The sequence below is a fragment of the Panthera pardus genome, unplaced genomic scaffold, assembly GCF_024362965.1.
Source record: "Panthera pardus isolate Hobbes unplaced genomic scaffold, ASM2436296v1 HiC_scaffold_17, whole genome shotgun sequence".
NCBI lineage: Eukaryota > Metazoa > Chordata > Mammalia > Carnivora > Felidae > Panthera > Panthera pardus.
The window spans coordinates 110099816-110108944 of NW_026526732.1; positions in this window are offsets into that span (position 1 = coordinate 110099816).

Sequence of the window (9129 nt, forward strand, 5' to 3'; positions counted from 1 at the left end):
TAGGGCTCTGTCTCTCTGTCTCTGACTCTGTCTCTGTCTCTCACACACACACTCCTCTAAACATCAACTCTCATTATCACTCCCCCGGTCTGGTCTACACCTCTCTCTATCCCAATGGCTTTGTGTTGTGATGGCTTGTTTATCTGTTTCTTTTGCTTGCTTGTTTATTTTTGTTCTTCTCTTTCTGCAAGAGATCTTCCAGACCAGCCCGTGTCTGGGCATGGATTTCTTTTTTTGGTTTTATCCTGTTGGGAGTTTTCCGATGACCTTGCACCTGTACATTCATGCCTTTCCTGTATTTGAGATGTTTTCAGCCAATATTGGTTCAAATATTCTGTTTCCCGCTCCGTGCTATTTCTCCTGTACTTCCGAGGCTCCGATGATCCAAACGTTAGCGCTTTTCAAAATTGCCCTATGGGCTTAAAGCAAAGCATATTTATTTTTACCCGGCATCTGTGAATCAGAAGCTGAGGCATGGCCTAGGTGGGTTCTCTGCTCCCGGGTCTCACCTGACGTCAGTCTAGAAGCTGACCGAATCTGAGGTCTCATCAAAAGCATGACTGGGGAAGTAGTCACTTCCAGTGCAGATTATTAGCAAAATCCAATTCCTTACAGCTGCAGAAGGGAAAGTTTACATTCCCTGGCAGAGGCTGCCTGCAGTTTCTTCCCAGATGGGGGTTTCCCTCATACAGCCCGTGCTTCCTCGGAGCCAGCGAGGGAGAGACAGAGAATGCAAACCTGTTAATAAGACAGAGGCTTACTGCAATACGATTGTGAGGTGACATCCCATCACCTTTGCCATACTCCGTTGGTTAGAAGCAAATCACAGGTCACATCCGTACTTAAGGACATGAGCACAGACGTGGACACGAGGAGACCGGGATCGCGGAGGCATCTCAGAGTCTATCACAGTGTGAAGCGGGCTGTAGACCGAGCCGTGGCCTGATACGTCCAGGGCTCGGCAAGATGGAGTCCTGGGGAGGTAGGCAGGCGAATGCAGGCTGTGGTTGACGGCTAGTATGTCAGCCAAGCTGCCTACAGGATCAGAGACTAGATTTCCAATGGCCAGAATACGATCACAGGGCAGGAGGCCTGGGATGCTAGGGTAAGACGTGGCATGGTTCTAGAATGCGACCCTTAAGATGCAGGTGAAGGCCACACAGAAAAAGTCCCAGACGGTGTAAGGTAAGACCTGAGGAAAACACACAAGGAAGAGGAGAGAGAGTCAGAGACAGACAAGTGAAAACAATGAAATTTGGTTTGCACACCAAAATGTCAAAATTGATGAAGTTACATAAAGCTACAAGACGGTGATCAGACTCAAAAAATGGCATGTGACATTCCTCTGGATGCAAATAATTTTGAATTTTTTTTTAACATTTATTCATTTTTTTGAGAGACCGAGACAGAGCATGAGCGGGACAGGGGCAGAGAGAGAGGGAGACACAGAATCCGAAGCAGGCTCCAGGCTCCGAGCTGTCAGCACACAGCCCGACACGGGGCTTGAACTCACGGACCGTGAGATCGTGAGCCGAAGTCGGACGCTCAACCGACTGAGCCACCCAGGCGCCCCTAGATGCAAATAATTTTAAAGCCAGACGAAGATAACTATGTTTAGGATGCTCGAAACAAACGCAACATTAACTTCTGCTTAAAAACACGAGGAAATTATGAAACTGAAATAGGTCAAAGTGAAAGAAGAAAAATCCACTGCTTCAAAACTTTAAAAATACTAGAAAAAATACAGGCCTCGAAAGAAGAAGACTTATTGCTGAAATAAAGCCTAGACTACCTGTTGTCCCTGGAATGAATTACAGGCAAATTTAGTGGGACAGCGCATAAGAGCAGCTCCACACAAAGGAGCAACAGGCCGACAGCACCAGGATCAGCATCATTCCGGAAGCTTCACAGAAATACTAAACCTCAGGCGCACCCCAGACCCACTGAGAGACCCGACACTTGCAAACATTTCGTCAATTTTCACAAATTCCTCATCAAGGTAACGCATATGCCCGTGAAATTTCGGATGTGCCGCCTTAGGGCAGTGGAAGAACATTTTGAGGAGTTAGCTCAGAATGCAGAACAGACCAGAAAGACGAAGAGGAACGTGTACAGTATGGGAAAATGCAGTTCAAGGTCAAGGATAGACGAGAGTTTCTGTATACCCGTAATAGGTCGGTTGATCAGAGCAGAAGTGTTTGAAGGTACTAGGCGAGGAGTTTTTGGAATCAAGGACACTGGTTTCTCAAATCACAAGTACACCGCGAGTCGGAGCAGGACAAACAGAGGTGATTTATGCCAGTCCTTTGCTGCATTCGACTTTATTGTTGTGTTTCTCCATTGTCCTATCTGCTGTTTGCATAAGAAGTTGCTCCTTCCACAGACAATACGCGAGCTTTCCATGGTAGCTTTTAAGGGTCTCTCTTTCTCTTAAAATTCTAGCAAAAGCTGCTGTTGGTGCGCGAGGCTTGGTCTCTCTTTACCTCTTCTTGCCGTTTGGGACCTGAGGCCTTGAAGGCTGTGATCACGCTGCAGGCCCAGGGAGAAGGTGAGCAAGAGGTCCATAGCCTCCTCTTCACCGCGGGGTCGGGAGATAAACTCAATCGTTGCCTTTTCCAGAGGGCGCACAACACCTCCAAGCTGAAGGCCCCATCCGAAGGCCAGTGGCTTCATAGAGATAATCCGTGTTTACTCACTTGGAGAACCCCTTGGAAAATCTTCTTTGTGAACGAGAGGTGAATGCTAGTGCCCGCTCGAATCCTTGGGGACCTTGATCTGGAGGCCTATTTATCTTCTTTCGACCGCGGTGTCATTTTGCAGCCAGATTTTTTTTTTTTTTAATGTTTTATATATCTTTGCCGGAAAGCACAAGTCGGGGAGGGGCAGGGAGGGAGGTGGAGAGAGGATCCGAAGCGGGTTCTACGCTGACAGCAGTGAGCCCGATGTGGGGCTCCAACTCAGGAACCCCGAGATCATGACCCGAGCCGGACTCAGATGCGCAAGTGACTGAGCCACCCAGGTGCCCCACTGCAGCCAGATTTCAAGTTCTAGGACGTTCACTTAGAGAAGTCATGTGGGATGATTCGGGAAGCTCCTCCTGTGGTTCAGCCCTTCTCTGCCACCCTCTGTCTCCCTCTTGGAAAGTCGGTTTAATTCTGTGACTCCCACCTTGAGCTTCTTACCTAGTAGCACTTTTCAGTTAGGGACGGACTCACTCTCATCCATCAGGCATAACCACCAGGCTAAACTTCCTGGAAGTATAAACCTGATCACACCCCACACTTGCTTAAAACGTTTTGCTTCCCACTTTTAATTTTTTCCACTAGACGATATCTAACCACAGAGTGAATCTGGGTGTGTAACACAAGAAAGCCTGGAGGAATTCTTTTTTCAAGTCTATATTTTTTTCTTTTTTTCTTTTTCTTTCTTTCTTTCTTTTTCTTTCTTTCTTTTCTTTCTCTTTCTTCCTTTCTTTCTTTCTTTCTTTCTCTTTCTCTCTCTTTCTCTGTCTTTCTTTCTTTCTTTCTTTCTTCCTTTCTTTCTTTCTCTTTCTTTTTCTTTCTTTCTCTTCCTTCCTTTCTTTCTTTTTTTAACATTTATTTCTTCTTGAGAGAGCAAGAGAGAGACAGAGCACGAGCCGGGGAGGGGCAGAGAGAGAGGGAGACACAGAATCTGAAGCAGGCTCCGGGCTCCTAGCTGTCAGCACAGAGCCCGACGCGGGGCTCGGACCCACAGACAGAGAGATCACGACCTGAGCCGAAGTCAGACGCTGAACCGACTGAGCCACCCAGGTGCCCCAAGTCCATATTTTTCCTTTCAGAATTCACGCAAGTTTTACAAGTGACTCAATTCGTTTAAAACAAATAAAAACATGTTCCCCAAAGTATTGCATAAAACTGGCACTTCAGAAAAACGTTCCGTGTTTTCCCTGTGGCCTCAGTACACTGCTGTGCGTAGCTGTCTCCCACAGGGGCTGCAAGGTGAAGTTCACGCTCCTGAGTGTTACATAAAGGCCACTGTGACCCGGTCTTGCTGACTTCTGCCCCAAATTTCCTACCAGTCCCTGACGTGGAGTGTGGGATCTGGGTGCTACAGGTTTCTCTAAAATCAAAACGGGCTTTTTCTTTTTCTGATTCCGGAATAAATAAACGCTCTTTGTACAAAACTTTAAACAATATAAAAAAAACCTAAGTGAGAAGGTCAGACTTATTTCTCCCCACAGAGCCACTTATCTTTGATATTTTGCTGTTTCTGACTCTCTAGCTCTCTCTCAACATATACGTGTGTGTATACCTGTACACGTAGACATATACGCTTGGACATGCGTATACACACATAGACAAATACATGCTTGTGTGTATTCACACACGTACACACATGCATAATTCCACAGGCATAGGTTATAAACGCTCATTTTCTGTCGTCACCTTTTTGTTTAGTTTTATAGTTTTTTTGTTTGTGTGTTTGTTTTGTTTTAACCGTCTCATTAGTTACCCAAACCAGATAACCAAAGTTAACAGCCAGGTCTGACTCACAGAATCTCACACAAAGATATATTGATATCCTGTTTTCTTGGGTAAATATTTAGAAAAATATGGGGTCCCTTTCTATGTAATCTGCATCTGTTTTACTCGCTTAAATTATACAACATTATAAAAAGCATCCAAGTCAGGGGCTCCTGGGTGGCTCAGTCGGTTAAGTGTCCGACTTCGGTTTAGGTCATGATCTCATGGCTCGTGGGGTCGAGCCCCACGTCGGGCTCTGTGCTGACAGCTCAGAGCCTGGAGCCTGCTTCAGATTCTGTGTCTCCCTCTCTCTCTGCCCCTCTCCCGCTCGCATTTTGTCTCTCTCTCTCTCTCTCTCTCTCTCTCCTTCAAAAATAAATAAATATAGGGGTGCCGGGTGGCTCAGTCAGTTGGGCGTCCGACTTCGGCCCAGGTCATGATCTCATGGTTCACGGGTTCAAGCCTCGCATCGGGCTCTGTGCTGACAGCTCAGAGCCTGGAGCCTGCTTTGAATTCTGTGTCTCCCTCTCTCTGCCCCTTCCCTACTCACACTGTTTCTCTGTCTCTCAAAAATAAATAAACATTGAAAAAAAATTTTTTTAAATAAATATTAAAGAAAAAAATAAAAAGCGTCCAAGTCAAATGGTACAGATACCACTCATTCTTTTAAAGCGTTGCTCATTTTTTAAACATAAAGATGTCTTGCAATCTGTTCGGTCAGTCTCCCATTGATGAACTCTTAGGTTATTTCCAGTTTGCCCCTCTGGCTTTCTTTTTTTGAGTTGCATTTTCACTGAATGTGTTTGTGAATTCCGAGAGGATCAACACTTTTATGATATTAAGTGCTCCCACCCAACAATGTAGTCCATAGTTCTACCTAGTCAGGTTGTGTTTTATGTCCTTAATGAAATGTTATTGTTTTCTTCCTTTGAGCCACACGTTTCTCGTTCGAGTGATTCTTAAAAATTTTGCAGTTTTTGTGGCTAGAAAACCTTAAAAACTTTCTATCTCCATTCCTGGCTGGTTATTTCTACTACCGGGGAAAGCAACTGATGAACAGAAAAAAATCTTTCCCGCGTTTGCGGCCAGTTTCCAAATCCCCTTCCTGCTTTGCACCGTAATCCCTGGTGGTGTTGAACAATTGCGATCGTCCACACCGCGCCTCTGTGCCTTTGCTCTTTCTGGAAGGTCCTTGCCCTTGGTCACTGACTCACCCACACCACCTGTGAAGACTGACTACAGCCGTGCCTCCTCCTGGAAGCAGATAAGGCGGGTCCTGATCCGCTCTTCCTGGGTGTCCCCGTGCACGCGTGTATGATTTGTTTCCAAGACTTGTCATCCCAGCTGTCTGTCTGGGAGTCGTCTCACTCAGCGGACTCCGAACTCTGTGCGGTCACGGGTCAGGTCTTAAACAAACTGGTGTTCTCAGAAGCAAGCACCACGTCTGGAACAGAATAAATTCCCCAAGAAGAAAAAAAAAGAAAAGAAAAAGAAAAAGAAAGAAAGAGTGTGGAAGGAAACTGCTCTGAATGGAAACAGCTGTCAATACCAGGCCAGAGAGACCTAACTTTCTAAGGGCCTCTGATCTTTTCTGCTCTATTACTATAGAGAATATACTCTATTGGTATACAGAAATCCTGACTCCTGATGGTGAGCATGACTCAAGAATTCATCCATGTAATAAATTAATGTTTAATGAACACATACTATAGGCCAAAGACTATGCCAAGAGCTGTGAATACAGCAGTTTTCAAAATACACGGATCCCTTCGGAGAGCTTGCAAAACTCCACTATAGGATTACACTGTTTAAACAAAATATGCAGCTTGAAGAATACAGTTTGAACGTTACTTGTGGCATTGGACTGTGGGCCATTTTTCCGTAGTATATTTACTCCTATTTTGGGGAATCTGCTCTTGGCTACTTCCTCTGCTAGGGTTACTGCTAAGTCATGCTGTGCCTTTGAGCAAATTAGAAATTATCAGACCTTAGGGGCGCCTGGGTGACTCAGTCGGTTGAGCATCCGACTTCGGCTCAGGTCATGATCTCGCGGTTCGTGAGTTCGGGCTCTGTGCTGACAGCTCAGAGCCCAGAGCCTGCTTCGGATTCTGTGTCTCCCTCTCTCTCTGCCCCTTTCCCGCTCATGCTCTTTCTCTCTCTCTCAAAAATAAATAAACATTAAAAAAAAAAAGAATTTTTTCTTCTTCTGGGCAGACTAAGCAAAAAAAAAAAAAAGCCCGAATTTGTCTCCTTTTTAACCATTTTTTTGGCTTATCAGGTACCTGATGACTTTGCAATAAGTCAAGAACCAGGATTTTCATTAAAGGAAGAAAGGAACTATTATCTCAATTCTCCTGGCTCCCCCTCCATGCCTTAAAAGCAGACTCAATAATGCCACTTAAAGACTTTCACATCCTAATCCCCAGAGCCTGTCAATATGTGATTTCGCGTGGCAAAGGGCACATGACATATGTGATTAAGTTAAGGATTTTGAGGTGGGAAGACTGTCCTGGAGTTTTCAAGTGAGCCCAATATGATTGCAATCGTCCTTATAAAGAGGGAGGCAGGAGGGTCAGGCTTCGAGAGAAAGATCTAAAGATGTTTTGCTGCTGCCTTTAAAGATGCAGGAAGGGGCTGTGAGCCAAGGAAAGCTGGTGACTTCTAGAAGCTGGAAAAAGTAAGGAAATGGATTCTCCCCTAAAGCCTCCAGGGAGAATGTGCCCTGGGAGACCCCTTGGTTTTTGGCCCAGTGTAACCCATTTTAGACTTTTGACCTCCGGAACTGGGAGAATAAATACGTGTTGTCTTAAGTCACGAAGTTTGTGTTAATTTGTTACAGCAGCAACAGGGAACCAATACAAAGGAACCAAGGAGTTAAACTAAGGGGCTGACTCCAGTTGGCTCTCTGGGGGAGTCTGGGGAGTCAGACCTGACAGGAAACTCAACCACGGCAGTTTGAAGCTAATGAAGCGAGAGAGGGCGGGCCCTCACTTCACTTATGAGGGCCAAGAGTCAAACTGGAAGTGTCGGTAGCAACCACAGACCAAAAACTACGACTCACAACTGAGACACAATCCAAGAATCAGGAGTTGAGCAGAGCCTGGGGTACAAAAGGTTCAGAGAAGAAGCAGGAAGGAAGGGTTCAGGGTATTGGTTTGCACCGCTCTTGGGGACATCCCGAGCGTAATCGGAAACTGGCTCCTGGACTCAGAGGGCAGGGAGAGACTGAAGAAAGAGGCAGGCCACTCCAGGTTGGTAGGTGACGGGTTTTAATAATAGCAAAGGAAATGTGCATACGACACCTGTCGTGGGTGGCAGCAAAATGAATGGATCTCTGCACCCACTTCCAAATCTTAGAAGTTTATAACGAGGCCCCAACTGGGTGTTCTCAACACCACATCACCATCTCAAGGCCATGTCCTTGGAGCAGGCTCTGGAAGCAGGAAGGACAAGTGGGACCCACATTCCTAGGACAGAGGAGAGGGCGAGGAGGCTCTGAGAGCCCAGGTCTAGCTCATGGGTCAGCCGGTGGTCACACGTTTTTGATGACGTTCCCCAACACAGGGTCGCTTCATGAGTAGATATCGGAGTAGCCAACGTCCACATTTATTAGCATGTGGGCACCAAAAGCTTAAGGAAAGTCTAGCTGACTTACCAGAACCCCTGGGAACGTCTCGTTTATTGAGGACCTACTATCGGTCAGCATAAATATTTCATTTAACTTGTGCAATCCCCCCACGAGTTCAGTATTAGAACCTTGCTTTACTGATGTAGAAACCAATTCACAGAAGGCGGGTGACTTGTCCAAGGCCACAGAAAACACCAGGAAGTGAAGGTGGGGTTGACGTCATTTCTCCGATCCTAAGAGCTTTGCTGTTTCCTCCACACCGTGGCCCCTTCCTTTCAGGAAAAATGCTCGTTGACTTGTTTTGGTTGCATGCACAGTTCTGAGCAGAAAAACATGATGTCACCTTTCGAGACACTCATTTTATCAGTGGGGACTTGAAAATGAAGTTAAAAATTAAGCAGCAGAGTCAAACCCAGGCTCTCTGCTCTGAGAATGTGGGGCCAAACCTGATGCTGTCTGACTGCCACGTGGCTAATTATTTATCCTTGTGAAACTCTGTGGAATTATTTGAAAGGGAGGAAGGGACAGAAACTTCTTCAAGTAGCCTTGTAGTCTAGGGCTTAAAATACTGGTTTAATGGCGAAGGTAAGTGCTTTTCTTCTTTTTGGGTCTGAGGATAATTACTAATCAATCAGAGATCCATTAAAGGGAGGGAGCACTTTGAGGGGAAGTCAGAGGAACACCATGAAAGCGGCCTAAGGATTCCCGTCTGGGAACGGTTTCTGGCTTCAAAATGAAGAAGAGACTTTCTAAAACGTGCAATCGATTCAATCGATACTCTAGAGCACGGCTTGAGAGGCCACCGATGTCCATGGACACTGGACAATGGTCCCTTCTCTGGGGATTCTGTATTAACTGTGGCACCTTGAGGAGCTGGGTGGGTTTCACTGTGGGATAAAATGCTGGATCAGAACTAACAAGGCTTGGATTTGGGGACTGACTGATGAGTCTTTTCAGATTGCCACGCATATTTGAAATGATGTCTCAAAGAAAGGC